The 15,851-nt window shown below is 38.7% G+C and overlaps 1 protein-coding gene across 3 annotated transcripts in view; it reads right to left on the bottom strand.

Moving 5' to 3' along the window:
• SLC35G2 (solute carrier family 35 member G2) overlaps positions 1–15,851 on the bottom strand; it is a 39,610-nt gene that overhangs the window by 17,529 nt on the left and 6,230 nt on the right. The window lies entirely within an intron of this gene.

Below are 15,851 nucleotides of genomic sequence, written 5' to 3'. Positions count from 1 at the left end.
ATTCATAATCCTACCACCCAGAGATAACTACTGACCCTCTCCAAGCCTTTTTCTATTTGTGAACATTTTTTTCCCCAAAACTGGTATCAAATACTGCATTTTATTTTATAACTTTCCCATTTTACTTATCAACGCATGGTAAATATTTTTCTATGTCATTAAACATTCTACAACATCACTGTTAATGGCTAGTTAATATAAATCCAATAATAATGGGCTTTGAACACAATAGGTCAGTCATTGACTTCAGCTTTCCGAGAGCTGAAAGGCAAATGGGATGATCAGCTGCCACATCATTTCGGCAAGCAGATCCATAATCATCACAGGAAAAGCCACACATGTGAAAATGAACAGATAACAATTCTGAAGTCATCCCACTGCATGTAAATGAAGAAGTGGTTTTTGATGGTCCGGGGAAGGTTGTAAAAAAACAAATAGATAAAGCAAGCGTATTCATGTTTGTCTCTTTGTTCTCCATTCTGATGTCATCTATGGAGAGAAACTAGCTGAGACTAAAAGTGAAATAAAGTGTGTCTTCATTCATGTTTTGTGTGTTTATTTAGGATCAGTACACTGGTTTTGAAAGGATTTGAGGCAGTCATTCAATTAGAGTTAAAGGAAAAATGAAACCACAGGAAATAGAAAGCACAGATGCTTCCAAGCACCTGGGGTGTGCTCTTTTGGATTGTTTAGTCCTGAATAGGGCTCTAGATTCTCTAATTATAATGGTAGCCATGTTCATTTAGCCCCTTTTATATACTAAGAACTTTATTTTCTCATTTAAAGGTCAAAACAACTCTATGAAGTAGGTACTATAATCTCCATTTTAATGTGAGGAAATAGATTCTAGGATGTTAAGTCACTTGCAAGTTAGTGGTGACAGAACCAGTTAATGGTAGGAACGAGGTTCAGGTCCAGGTTGGCCTTCCCAAGCCCTCTCTTCCATACTATACTTGTAAAGCAACCATCCGTGTACACAGAATAATGCTCCCAAACCCCTCACCCCTCACCAAGATGTCCACATCCTAATTCCCAGAACCTGTGAATACATTACTTTATATGACAAAGAGGAATTAGGGTTACGGATGGAAGGAATCAAGGCTGATAATCAACTGACCTTAAAATAGGGAGACTATCCTGGATTATCTAGTTGGGTCCAATATAATCACAAGGGTCCTTAAACGTGGAAGACAGAGACAGAAAACTCAGAAGAGATGTGACAAGAGACGTAAGGTCAGAGTGATGCAATGCAAGGACTCAGCCAGCTATTGCTGGCTTTGAAGACAGAAGGGAGTTGTGAGCCAAGGAATGTGGGCAGCCTCTAGAAGTTGGAAAAGGCAAAGAAATGGATCATTCCCTAGAGTCTCTACAGCCAGCCAACACCTTGATGTTAGCCCAGCAGTGCCCTTATTAGACCTCTGACTTACAGAACCGCAAGATAATAAATTTGTGTTGTTTTAAGCCACCAACCTTGTGGTAATTTGTTACAACAGCAAATAGAAAACTCACAACATCATTCTGTGAGCATCTAAAGATCAGATCTGTATTCCTAGAAAACCCACACATTTATTATAGGTGTATACAAAAGAACTGCCTGCGCGTAAATCCATGATTTTCCCTAGAAAAGAATTTTTTATCTTTTTAAGATCTAGAAAAAGTTCTGGATGAGACCGCAAAGTTCTAAGTCAAGTGACATGGACAAGATTATTTCAGCCTGAAATAGAAACTACTCGCTTACCCTCTATGATACTGGTTGAAATGTCTGCTTTGAAGAACCACATCCTTGTGGATCATCTAGGAAAAGTTAATTATAAAACATTTCTCAATGGCTGAGTGAACTAATCTGCTGGATGTGGCTATTAAATGTTGAATCAAAACTTTGGTTGGATGCCACCAAATAGGATTTTGGATTAACAATCGATAGTGAACAACAGGTTTAACCAATTCTGGAGGCAGCAGATCTGAATTTGAATTCTACCTCTATCATTTTCTACCTGTGCATATAACATGTAACCTTTCTAAACCTCAGTTTCTTCATCTGCAAGATGGGCTGATATTACCAACTTGACAAGGTTATTACTTAGGATTTAATGAAAAGGTATATCAAAAGAACCTAGAATAATACCTGGCACATAGCAGGTGTTCAATAAATACTAGTTTGCTTCCTTCGTATTAGTCAAACACTGTGGAAATTTTGTGGTTAGCATAGAAGAAATGCTTATTTTCCTCTCTGCTCTGTTTCCATAGCAAGAAGGCTTATATTCAGTTTATGAACTGCTAGATTACGACATTTTTAAAGGATAAAATCATGCATTCTAGGAACCATGCCTGGAGTCCCAGCTTGAAATCTGCTCCTCCAGCCTTTCCATTTTTAATTCCTTGTATTACAAGGCATGACAATTAAGTTAGCAAACTCATCCTAGAAAAAGTGCTATATACCTCATTGCTGAATATCACTATGGTCACCTTTGAAGTACTCCCCTTGAGAAGCTATGCACCAATGCCAGCACCTAGTCAACCCTTCAAAGCAATTTTTTGGAACTCTTTTTCTGGAATGGCCATCAGAGCTGTCATCGTATTACCCTTGATGTCCTGAATGTCACCAAAAATGTCTTCCTTTCAATATTTCCTTTATCTTCAGGTAAAGAAAGAAGTCATTGGGGGGCAGATCAGGTGAGCAGGGTGGGTGTTCCAATACAGTTACTTGTTTACTCGCTAAAAACTCGCTCATAGACAGTGCGGTGTGAGCTGATGCAGTGTTGTGATACAAGAGCCATGAATTGTTGGCCAAAAGTTCAGGTTGTTTTCATCTAACTTTTTTCATGTAGCATTTTCAGCACTTCCAAATAATAAACGTGGTTAATTATTTGTCCAACTGGTACAAATTCATAATGAATAATCCCTCTGATATCAAAAAAGGTTAGCAACATCATTGCAACAAGTTCACGAACTTAATTGTCAGACCTCATATGTCTTTCAATTCTGTGTATTATACCTTTTTCTGATTGAAAGAGCTAGAGTGATTTTTGTTATCTGAAACTAAACCTTGTCATATACAGACACGATGGCATACCATGTAATGTTTAGAATTAAATGCTGTCAATCAAGGAACCTTTCTTGTCTATTCTGCTTTTAACAATATTATTTTAACACAGATGACAAAAAAGCATTAGTATTTTAAAATTTATGGAAGAGTATTCACTCACACATAATGCTGGTCTAATGAATCAAAGACTGAAGATAATGCTGGTGATCCCTTCTAATAGCCTTACATTGCTATTAACTCTTTTCTTAATGAGATAGGATGATGTATAATAGTAATCTATAACAGACAATTTGCCTACATTTTGTTCCTCATATAGTTATAGTTGTGGGAAAATAGCCTACAATTGATCAAGACAGCTAGAATAGATTTTTGAAAGAATTTCCCAAGATGGGTTAGTAGTCTGGGATAATAATAACATAAGATTTCCTTAACAATGGTAGACAGCACTTTGAGCTCATATTGAAGGAAAGAAAGCATGTCAATAGTGGTAATTGGGGCAGAATCTGAACAATTCTTTCAAGCTTTCTTCTACTAGGAACCTTTTTAATTCTATGTGATTACTTAGATAGTTCTCTGGAAATGCAATGATCAGAGCAAATTTGATTTCCTGTAACTCCGTTGCACATTCTATCCACTCTCCCAACCACTTCTACTCAAATCTTCATCTAGACCCAGTTAGCAATGTCAGCCCAAGGGGCGAGTACTAATACTATTTACTCAGACCTCTGATTATTAAAGTGCTCCACAGACAAGTGAGGGGTCCCCATAGGATGACTCCACCTCCTCACACATCCATGCTCGGCAGGACTTGTCAGCATATCTCAAGTTTTCTGGGTTGTGCACACCCCAAGGTGGCTCTTTGAATCTGCCATGTCCACTCCTTCAACACATCCAGGTACCATCTAAAGGGAGCATGCCAAGTCACAATCTCCTCTGTGGCCTGTTGAGTTCCATGAAGGCAAGAGAGTTCTCACCCATATTTGTGTTCCTGGCACCCAGAGCACATTTAATAAATGTTGCCTGGATAAAAATATTCAGTCCTGAGCTGTATTCTACAACTGCTCCTTGAACTTTGTTCCATCCTGCTATCAGCTATTACAATGTTCTGCTATTTATTCTCCCATTTCTATCCTGCTTTCACCTTTGAAATTGTCCTGACTCTATTATCTTTGCCAGTCATCTGCAATTCTGACTCTCTGTGCTGGGGACACTGGTTCCAGATCCCTGAGGAACCCCTCTCCTGGTCTGGCCTGCCCCCTGGACTCTATGCTGGCCCCATGCTGGCCCAGGATTGTTAGAACAACCCAGCCAGGATTCTCCTGAGTGAAGGGTCAGCTTCTCTGCAAAGTTCTTGGATTGAGAACTTTCGATCTAAAAATAGGAAAACCCTGGAACCCCACTCGTCATACCTCCTTGTCATTTGAAGAGATCCTAGGAAGAAATAAGATAAAAACCTAACAGTTACCACCATTAGTCATGTTCACAAATCATGTGGGGGGAAAAAAAACAGCTTATAGCCAATTTAAAGGGGGTACTTGAGGATGAGTTCTGATCTTTATGCCCACATTATTGACCAGTAAGAAACTGATAGTTGGCTCAAAACATAGTAGGATATGAAATCCTTCACTCTATTCATGAGCTTCTTGTTCTTGAAAAAAATAATAATTTACTTTGAGTCTGAGGAATGGCAAGCTTGTTGCATTCTAGAATCTGGTTTTGGTGCTCTGACCCTGACAGTCCAGCCGTTAGATAGGGTTCAGTTCTGTATTACTGTAGCAATGAACTAGCTATTGTTTCCATAGCCATTGACTGAGCCTCCTGATCCTGCCAACCAACTCACAAATGCATCTTCCTCAGGAGAATCGGGGAGGAATGCAAATGAATCAGTCTGAATCCATCATCATCACTGGATTTTGCTGGTAACAGGTCAGCGATGACATCCTCTGTGAGGGTCACTCCCTGCAGTGCTAACAGACGCACAGCAACACCAGGACTGGATGACAGCTTATTCATTCTAGACTAGAAGAGATTTGGGGACACTAGGCTGAATGATAAGCTCCTCGGCATGTTAGCTAACATCAGCTTAAAAGAGGAATACTTAGGTTAGAAAGAATCCTTATTTGGGGCTGAAAAGCAGAAGCTACCCAAGGAGGTGTGGGTCAAGGCTGCTTGACGGGGCTGGATGAGGCTGAAGCTGGGGTATGGCTGGTTGTGCTGAGGATGAAAGCTGCTTAGCTGAACTAGAAAAGGCAATGGATATTGGACTCCAGAGCAGCCCAGGCTTGGAGGAGCAACGTAGAATGTGGTCTGAGAGGGCTAAGAAGAGTTGGGCTAAGCTGGGTTACGGGAGAATGGGAGAAAGGCCTGAGAATTTTGCTGGGCTGTGTCAGCCTGGATTACAGGAGAGGTGAAAATTATACCTAAGGGACTTGGAGATGAGGTGAGGGAAGGAGAGACATCTGATGGGATGGGTGTGAGGGTGGTGGGAAAGAGAAGTGGGAGAGATGTACCAAACAGGAGGCCTAGTCCAAGTTTGAGCTGGAGACTCAGCTGACAGAGCTAGGGCAGAAAGTTAGGGAAGGGATAGCCAGGGGTTGTCAAACGTACAGATGCGAGGAGTCAACAGCTGGCTTTGGGAAGGACAAAGACTGAGAAAAAGGAAAGAACTGAGAGCCGAAGGTAGGAAAGAGAAAAGGGTAGAAAAGGAGAGGCATGGATGGGAGTTATCAGTCTGGTTAGAGCTGGGCTAAACATTCTCTCTTGCCATCAGCAAGCAACTGGGCCTGTTAGTTACTGTGCAGGCAAAATCAAAGTGAGAGGCCTGGCTCCTCTATACTCAATGGTGGCTAATGACTTTAGTAGACTGTAATGAACCATGCATACCAGCAAAGGATAAGGTTAACTGAGGCTGAAAAAAAGCCTTATGTGGCAGTTTTCAAACAAGAAGGTTGATTTGGCTTGTATGAAGGCAATGATGCCTGATTTGGAGCAGAGCAATTTGTGTTGTACCATTTTAAAATCCATTCTGGCACACTGATGAATGTGTCGGCTGGCAGCTAAGAAGTTGCTGGAATGCAAGAGTCTTTCACCATTTATAATTGACTCTTCCCCTTCCAGGAAAGAGCCTTTCTAATCTCTGAAGCAGTGGGTTTATCAGTTTGCATAAAATATGCCATTCTCGGTGAACATATATTTATCATCTACCACTCACTTTCCTACTGTCTCTTAAAAAAAAAAAGCAGAATCAGTTTGCTGTGAATCAGCATCTTTAAATTCGGCTGTGTTGGGTGAATCTGTTAAAAGTGGCAGGGAGTCATTGCTAGAAGGGGGAGGGGCAGGAATAAAATGATCCTTTTCTATTTCTATGATCTTTTGTGTATATATCTAAGTGGTTAAATCACCAATTAGGTTAGATGCTAGTTAAATGTAAAACAGTTTACAGGGCTGTTCTGATACCCTTGTTAAAGTTGTGCTTATTGGTTATCCTTTACCTAACTCTCATGAGAGAGGATCGAACAGCCCAACTGAGTTCAAAGAAGCCTGCCAACCCCCCAGGACTTGTAACAGTCTCTGAACAAAAAAGGAGCACCCAGGATAAACAATCTAATCTCATGCCCCTCATACACTACATACATCACCTGCTCATTTCTGCCCTGTTCGTGCTGCTCTCCATGAGAAAGCCAAGGTTGAAATCCCTGTTGAGGCCAACACTTATGGAAAATGCCAAATGAATTAGTTCAAAATTTTGAAAATTTAATCATAACTGGTTCATCACACTATATACATCACTCAATGAAATTACAACTCAGTCACATCTCCCCATATACCACGTCATTAAACTCGAATAAGATAAAGCAATTTAAAAATGGTGACCAGGGCCGGCCGAGTGGCGCGATGGTTAAGAACTCGCTTGGGATGCCAGAGGGCCCCGGTTCGGATCCCACATATGAGGGCCAGTGACACTGCCCTCCACAGCTAAGATGCTGAACAACAGCTCGACCTGGAGCTGGGCTGCCATGAGTCGCCGGCAACGGTGTAGGCTGCAGTCCCCTGTGGCAGTGGGTTGCCATGGGCTACCGTGTGTAGCCAGCAGCCAGCGTGAGCGGCCAGCAGCCGCAGTGAGCGGCCGTCCAGAAGCCAGCGACTGATCTGCCTCGCCAGAGAGGGGCGCAATGATGGTGCCAACTTGGGCCAGTGAAGCAACATCCTCCACAACTAGATTGAAGAACAAAACGACAGCAACTTGTCTGTTCCCCTTTCCCCAATTCCCCAGCACTGTTCCCATCCCCCCAATTCCCCAATAAAAATCTTTAAAAAAAATTAAAAAATAAAAAAAAATAAAATAAAAATGGTGACCAGATGTCATCTTGTTTCAGACCAAACTGTAAGTTAAATTTTGAATGAAACCAACCACACCTAGTTAGTTAAGTGACATACGTAGATTTACTAAAATTATTCTACTCTTCTTAAAATTACTCTACTTTTCATGAATATGCACACACACACACACACACACACACACACACACACATATATATATATATATATATATATATATATATAATGCTACCCCAAAGTTGAAAAGAGACTTGATTAAGTCCCGTCATTGCATATGAACGAAAAGCATCATATAATCCATCTCAACCGGAGTTAATTTTACCAGCAGCATGTATCAAAATTTAAAATGTGTGAACTCTTTAATCTAGCAATGCCATTTCCAGGGATATATCCTAAGGAGATCACTAGTAAAGTACATAAAGATGGCATGCAAAGATATTTATCATGGCTTCTTTACACAATAAAAAATTGGAAATAATAATTGTCCTTTAATGGGGGACTGGCTAAATAAAAACATCAATGCAATATTACACAATCATCCAAAAAGATAATGTATGTGCATATATATTGATATAAAAAAATCTTCATGTTACATTGCTAAGTAAAAAGAAAGGTACAAAAGAGTATTCACAGTATGATTCTATTTATATAAGACAATTTATATCTGTACTTGGGGATGGTAGAATTTCAGTTATTCTTCTTTTCACTTTTTAAATTTTTTTCTAAATACTAAAGGAAGTATTTACTTTAAAAATCAGGAGGGAGGGCCGGCCAAGTGGCGCGTTGGGTAAGAGTTGGCTTGGGATGCCAGCTCTGAGCAGCAGAGCCCCGGTTCGGATCTCACATTAGGGCCAGAGATGCTGCGCCCTCTACAGCTAAGATGGTGAACAACAGCTCAACCTGGAGCTGGGCTGTCATGAGTTGCCAGCGACAGCGGAGACTGCAGTAAAGCTGCAGTGAAGCTGCAGTGGGCTGCCATAAGCTACCATGAGTGGCTAGCAGCCAGTGTGAGCTGCCAAGAGCCACCGTGAGCGACCGTCCAGTGGCCGGCGAGCGACTGCCTCACCCAGGAAGAACACAATGATCATAATACCAACATGGGCCAGTGAAGTGATGTCTTCCACAACTAGCTTGAAGAACAAAAGGACAGCAACTTGTCTGTTCCCCTTCCCCGATTCCCCAATAAAAAATCTGTAAAAAAAAAATCAGGAGGAAAGAAAAAAAAAATCAAGCTATTTTCATGAGAGGAAAAAAAAAAAAAGACCATTACTCTGTATCAGTCAGACCAGAACACTAGCCCAGGAAGCCAAATGTAACTTGTGCTTTCTCTTGGAAGGAAAACTATGGATAAACAGATCATATTACAGAGAGAATCTGAATCAATGGTGTCTAGAACCCAAATCAAAACAGAGGTGTAACACTGCACAAGCTAAGGAGGATGACTTTATCATATGGAGTGTTTGAAACAATTAATTCATTGTGTATGTGTGTGTGCATATTACTATATTTTCGTGACTAATAAAAAAATAATGTGGATTCCAAATAGCAGCAGAGAATATAATATAATTACCATTGGTTTTTCTTAATAAGTTACCACTCCATAAATCTTCGTGTTAATGTGGAAAAATCTGACCTGAACAGATGGACCTCATGCTGTTTTCTAAAACATGAACAGATTTCCAATCTTTTGGACCAGGAAATGAAGTCAACACTAAAACAACAGACATTATCATCCATCTCCTAGAATTTCTATTTAAGAAGCTGCTAATAAAAGCAATATTTCCCTTTTTAGAAATACAGCACAGTGATACATTTCTGTCTTAATGAAAAGTGCTCTTCATACAGTAACAAAACATAGTGGGTTATTTGTGGCACTGGAGGTGCTGGTTGACTGATCCCTGAAACCGCACCAATATTGGAGTAATGTTCTTGGCAGGTGGCAGCATGTGGCTGCCTCCACCCTTCATTCTCCAAGTTTCTCACGGAAGACACATCCCTGAGGGCTGCCACTCTGCCTAGTCAAATCTTCATCTCATTAGCCGAAGGGCCCTTTTTCCTTGAGCATCTTCACAGAGGCAGTTTTATAAATAAATGCCCTTGGGTTTGAAGACCCAATAAAGGGCTTTCTGTCAAGTAATTAGCAGCTTTGTGGGATTTTTTTCCTGCTGCACCACTTTCTAGCTGTGTAACTTAAGGCTGTGAGGAGGCTGGGTCTGAGGAGGAGTTGGGGCCAAGGAGGTGGCCCATGACATCAGGATATCGGTTACATAAAGGGAAAATGAGCAAATAGTTAAATATGTTGAAGATAATGGGAACCAGACTTCTCACCATTAGAGAAGGAAGTTACCAATACAAAAAGGGTTAAGACTACAATGAACTCTGTAGTATTGGAGTAGAGTTGGAGATATCAGAGTAAATTCATGAGTTTTTATATATTGGGCTGTCGGAAAAGTCATGAGTATTTTTCCTATGTTTTTCATTGCAAAAATGCGTCATGACTTTTCCGACAACCCAATAAATAGATGAATATATAGAAATAGAGATGTATGTGTATATGTGTTTGTCAGCTACAATGACCTAAAAGCAATGACACCCCAATAGCAAAGACCATACCTAGCACCCAGATCTTACATTCTCTACTAAAAGAAACCAGGGTTCCTTGGAGAAATAGCTTTTGAAATGACTGAAATGGTTTGGAGCAACAAAAGCACAAGATGAACCTAAAACATCTTCCACTAGAAAGTGCTCCAGGGATAATACAGAGATTCCAATGGCCAAATCTGTGACAATTTCAGCATCAAAGTCAATAATGTTAATAATGGGTTCAATCCATTAAATAAAACAGAAACCCACAAGTTATACTGATGTAAATAAGTGAATAAACAAAGAAATTTTTTAAAAAAGAAAAACAATAGAATTCCAACTAGTAAATGTAAAATAAATGTTGGAATTGGAAAAAATTCCCATTTGGCAATCATGATAGTAATAATATATTTAAGCCAGAATCATCATAAAATAAGTGAATGAAAGTTTGTTGGATGTTTACATAGTCTCAAAGTATCTCCCCACTAAATGCTTATTACAAAGGAATAATTACAAAGGAGAAGTTATCACCTTAACCATGTTATCAAAGTTAACATCACCAGCAAAAAGACAAATCAATACTGTGTCTCAGTAAGATACACTGAGAACAGAATATCACTTTTATCATTTCCTGCCAAAAATGTATAACTTGCATCTAATCATGAAGAAACATCAGACAAACAAAATGAGGGACAGTCTACAAAATTAATGGCCTGAACTTTCAAAAATGTCAAGGTCACTAAAGACAAGGAAGGAATAAGGAACTGTCACAAATTAAAGATTAAAGACACATGACAACTAACTGCAATTCATAATCCTGGATTTGATTCTAGACTAAAAATTAAAAAAATATATTTTCCAAAGAGTAATTATTGAGACAAGTGGCAAATTTTGAATTAGGTCTGTGGATTAAATGGTAGAATTATATCAGTGTTAAGTTACTCATTTTGATGATAATACTGTGGTTATGCAGGAGAGTGTCTTGTCTTTAAGAAAAACATTTAAGTATTTAGGGGTAATTAGGCAGCACATCTGCAACTTATTTTCAATTGGTTTAGAAAAAAGAGAATATGAATGAATGACAAGCAAACATTGTAAAATGTTTACAACTGGAGAACTTGGGGTGAAGGATATGTGGGAATTACCCCTTACCCAGGAGTTTAAATGGACTATACATTTAACTTTCCTATATGTTTGAAATTATTTCTAAATAAAATTTTTAAAAAATATATTAGGGAAACAGTATCTATCTCACAGAGTTGTTCGGAAAAGTAAATGAGTTAATATGTGTGAGGTGCTTAAAACAGAGCTAGGTGCATAGTAAATGTTAAATAAATGTTAGTGATGATGGTGGTGATAATGATGGTAGTAGTTAGTGGTGATAAACTCCTGAACTTTTTTTTTTTAAGCTTTATTGGGAAACAATGTATTTTTTTCGGGGAACAATGTGTTTTTTCCAGGACCCATCAGTTCCAAATCAAGTTGTTGTCCTTCAATCTTAGTTGTAGAGGGTGCAGCTCAGCTCCAAATCCAGTCGCCGTTTTCAATCTAGTTACAGGGGAGCACAGCCCACCATCTCATGCTGGAGTCGAACCAGCAACCTTGTTGTTCAGAGCACACGCTCTAACCAATGAAGTCCTGAACTTTAAACCACAACTCATCTTGAATAAGGACAAGCGGACTCTGACTCACTTACTTATTTTCTTTTTAGATTTAATTTAGAAATTGAAATAATATTTATTTGTACTTGAAATGCTAACAACATTATTAAACTCGTTTATTGCAGTTTAAGCACAGTGTTCATGTAGAATATTTTATAAACTGGTGTCCTCAAACATAAACATGTTAGCAATATTTTTTAAATAATCAAGATGAAATTTTTGAAAAGTTATTTTCACCCTTCATTAATTTAGGCAAAATGGTGATAATGAGAATAGAAAAATCATAAATTCATATGTATATCTACTTTTGCATATGGATATCTAATTTTACATATACATATACAATATATACATTAACATGTATATATTTAATATAGGTCAACCCTCTATAATACTATAATAATATACATAGAATTAAAGACCACGAGACTTGAAAAAGACTTTGGGGGTCATCTACTCCGATTCCTTTGTAAGTAACTATATCCTCTACAGCATTTCCAACAAATAATACAGTTTCTGTTTGAACACCTATATTGACAGGAAACTCACTCTTTCTCAAGGCAGCCACCTGGGAGTCATTCTGATTGTTAGAAAATTATGTTTTAACATTGAGTCAAAATCTTTCTCCATATAGTTTCCAGAGGCTGTTCCTATATATTTCCTCTGGGGTCACTAATTAATTCCCTCTTCCACATGATATTTCAATATTAGGAACTACTGTTTCCTACCCTCCTCATCCCAGATTTGTCATCATGCATTTTCTCTTCTCCAAACAGAAAATCTCTTTTTTTAATTATTCCATGTATAATCATGGTTTTCAGTCTTCTCACCATGTTAACCACTCTTCTCTGAACATATACCAGTTTCTATAATTTATTGAGGAGATTCTGTTTCTACGAGGGCAGCCATTCTGGCAGCCTCATGCATTCATGAATACTCAGTCTGTATTACTGAGTGCCTACGATGTGGAAGGCCATGTGCTAAGACATTATGAGAGATAAAATTAAGAAGACATAAGCTGTCTTTTAAAAAACTTACATGTTCATTTAGGAGAAAAGGTATATGGTAACAAGTGCCACAAAACAGACACAAGTGCTATACACATTAAAGGAAGGAAATTATACAATTAAATAGGTATTTGTTTTAACATCAGAGCACAAAAGAGCAAAGCAAAAGTAATGACAACTCCAGACCTATTTTGTTTGGGAATAGCATGAGAACTGGCAAAAAGCAGCACATTGGGATTTAAGCTACATTAAAAGAGAAACTTGCAGATTAGCATTACCACACAGATTCAGAAGACACGAAGTGTTTATATAGTCTTTTTACTCTTAAGAGCTCTGACAATAGGATCAATAATCATTTGTCCAGAGTGATTTACATGCAACTTTACAAAGGGGAAAAAAGACTAGATTACTACGCACCAGGCTTATACCAAATTCATATTATTTTACTGAATCCCACAACAATCCCAACATGGTAGGAACTAACATTAGTCCCTCTTTTTTAAAATAAATAAATAAGTGAAGCTTACAAAGGTGCTTACTATGGAAGCGAGGCTTCAAATCCAAGCTGTCACCTTACAGGCCAATTTGAGGCCTCAACTGCTACCAAACAAAGCATTCTTTGGCAAGCTCCGACCCATATCCCCACAATCTTCCTGATGAACTACTTGGAGAAACCTCTCACTGAACAATCTGTTGGTCCTCTGAGTTCAAGAACACTTCCTACAGGGCTCTATTATAGTGCTTGACATACGGTATCACTGTGAGTTGTGAGTTCTATATGTAACACTAATCCCTAATGAAGTGTTACTGCTCCAAGAACAGTATCTTCTTCTTGTTAACCCCAGGTCCTCGGGCAATGCCAGACTCAACAAATGCTGGGAGAATGAATGAGTCCTCTAGCATAGCTGGCCTGCTTTGGAGAAAGTCACCCTCTTAATCAGATATCTCTAATTCTGGGTCTAATTAGTTGTGGTGCAGAGCTTTGTTTGGCAGCCACAATTCTGCAACCTAATTCTATCTTCTATCTCCTAACTCTAAATTAAAGGAATCCAAGAAGTAATGTGAGATCTGGCTTTAGTTCATCACCACCCTCAGCAGCCTTATTCACCTTGGGGATCCTCATCCACATGTAGAACAATGGCTCAGCCAGAGTTACAGTGACCAAAGGCAAAATCAATGGGAAATTAGATTACCTAATATTTCTACTTTCCTTCATCAAGCTCTTAAAGTAAGAGTTCAGTAAAGTTGCTGATAGTTTGGGATGTTAAATAAAAGGAAAGAGATACAAAGCAAGTGATTTTGATAAGTCAGGAAATGATTAAATACTTTAGTAAAGATGACAGTCATGTGGATTGAGTTCATATATAATTATAATTATGAAATAGTGTTAAGTGCACATAAAGTAGGCCCACTGAGCACATATAATTCTACTACAACACTGACTATAAGAGAAACCAGAGAGAATAAACAATTTAATGAGTATAATATTATATATGTGCCAAAATCTGAAAATTATATATGTATATTAACATTTATAAGGCAAAATAAAGGTTTGGTCCACAGAAGATAAAAAGCTCTGTGATCTCAGCTCATCTCTGACATTTCACTGCCAAGTAGAAGGGTATTTCCTGTGTCCAGACTAGAAGGTAGATAGATGCAAAGTGAGAAAAGAGGAGGCACTAGAATAATTATCATTCTCCTTCCCACACCACACCAGTAGCCAGCAGACAGTTACTGATAATGTAACACTTTGGTTCCTTGGAGAATCTATTGCTAAGGGCAGAATGGCAGACAAAAAATGAGTGGTGATGGAGAAAGGTACTTTACCTGATCTTATAATCAAAATAATTCGGGAGAACCATGAAATAAGGAGGAGGATCTAGCAGTGTTGCATAACATTCTGGGACTGGGACTTATCAGAGTTTTTAAGAATAACATCCATAGTGCAAGGTGGCCTCAGCAAGGAAAATGAAACAGACTGATCACCAGCAGAATATTTAAAAGTGCCCAGCAAAAAAAGAGGTCCTGGCTAGGATATTATTAATGCCATCACGTTTTTCCTCACCAACAAATTTCAATCCCATACTGAAAGAGTGTATTTCTACTCAGGTCACCAGGAGACAAGGACTCCTCAAGCACCTAATAATTGGGAAGAGTCTAATCTTCATGATAACAACCACAAACTGTCAGGTTGCTAGATAGACTAACAACTGCTGAGATCAGCTAGGAGATCTAAGTGTGGAGAGCAATCTATCCAAGTTAAAAGGCATTAGGGAATTTAGCTACCCATTTAAATTAAAATATTGGAAAAATTATAAACTCCCATCAAACTTATAAAATCAAACTTATATTTGATTATTGGATTATTGACATCTATATATATTCTCTTTACTTCATTAAATCAGTGTCTTTGAAAAGATTCTAAGTTATACAAAAGTATGAAAAAAAGTATGATTAATTAATCTGTTAATTTCCCCAAATACTATTTTCTCATATGACAGAATTCACTAACTCCCGTTTCTAATTGCTAAAACAGAATTGTCAGCCATATTAATTAAATAACTCAGCCAGTGCTATCAGTGCCCTTCTTTAGTTCGGGTCCCTCTGCTTCCAACTACCCGCCCCTTAACTAGAGCTCATTAGCAGGTTTACCAACACAAATAGATAAATCCTTTCAAATCCTGTTTAGAAACAGAATTGGTGACTATCTAAATACAAATACAGTAAGAGTCTAAGTTCTAGTCCTTAGTAAATCTAATTCTGTTCTTTCTCTCATTAGAGAATATCTTTACAATCTTGGGGTGGGGAGTGGGGGTGGTGTTCTAAGGATAACACCAAGGTCAAGCATCTAGAAGCAAAGATCAACAGATTTGTCTCCCTGGCAATTTAAATCTTTTGTGCTTAAAAGGAAATCATAAACAGAATTTTAAATAACAAACTAAAAACAACAACAAAGGGTCAACAACTTTCATCCAAAATGGGCTCTTAAAAACTGAACAAGGGCCAGCTGAGTGGCACATTGGTTAAGAGCTGGCTTGGGACGCCAGAGGGCCCCGGTTCGGATCCCACATATGAGGGCCACTGACACTGCCCTCTACAGCTAAGATGCAGCCCCTGTAGCAGTGGGTTGCCATGGGCTACCATGTGTAGCCAGCAGCCAGCGTGAGCGGCCAGCAGCCGCAGTGAGCGGCTGACCAGAAGCCGGCGACTGATCTA

Source organism: Hipposideros armiger, unplaced genomic scaffold (assembly GCF_001890085.2).
Source record: "Hipposideros armiger isolate ML-2016 unplaced genomic scaffold, ASM189008v1 scaffold_226, whole genome shotgun sequence".
Classification (NCBI taxonomy): Eukaryota; Metazoa; Chordata; class Mammalia; order Chiroptera; family Hipposideridae; genus Hipposideros; species Hipposideros armiger.
Note: the sequence above shows the minus strand (reverse complement) of the source record. Positions and strands in the feature narration are given on the sequence as shown.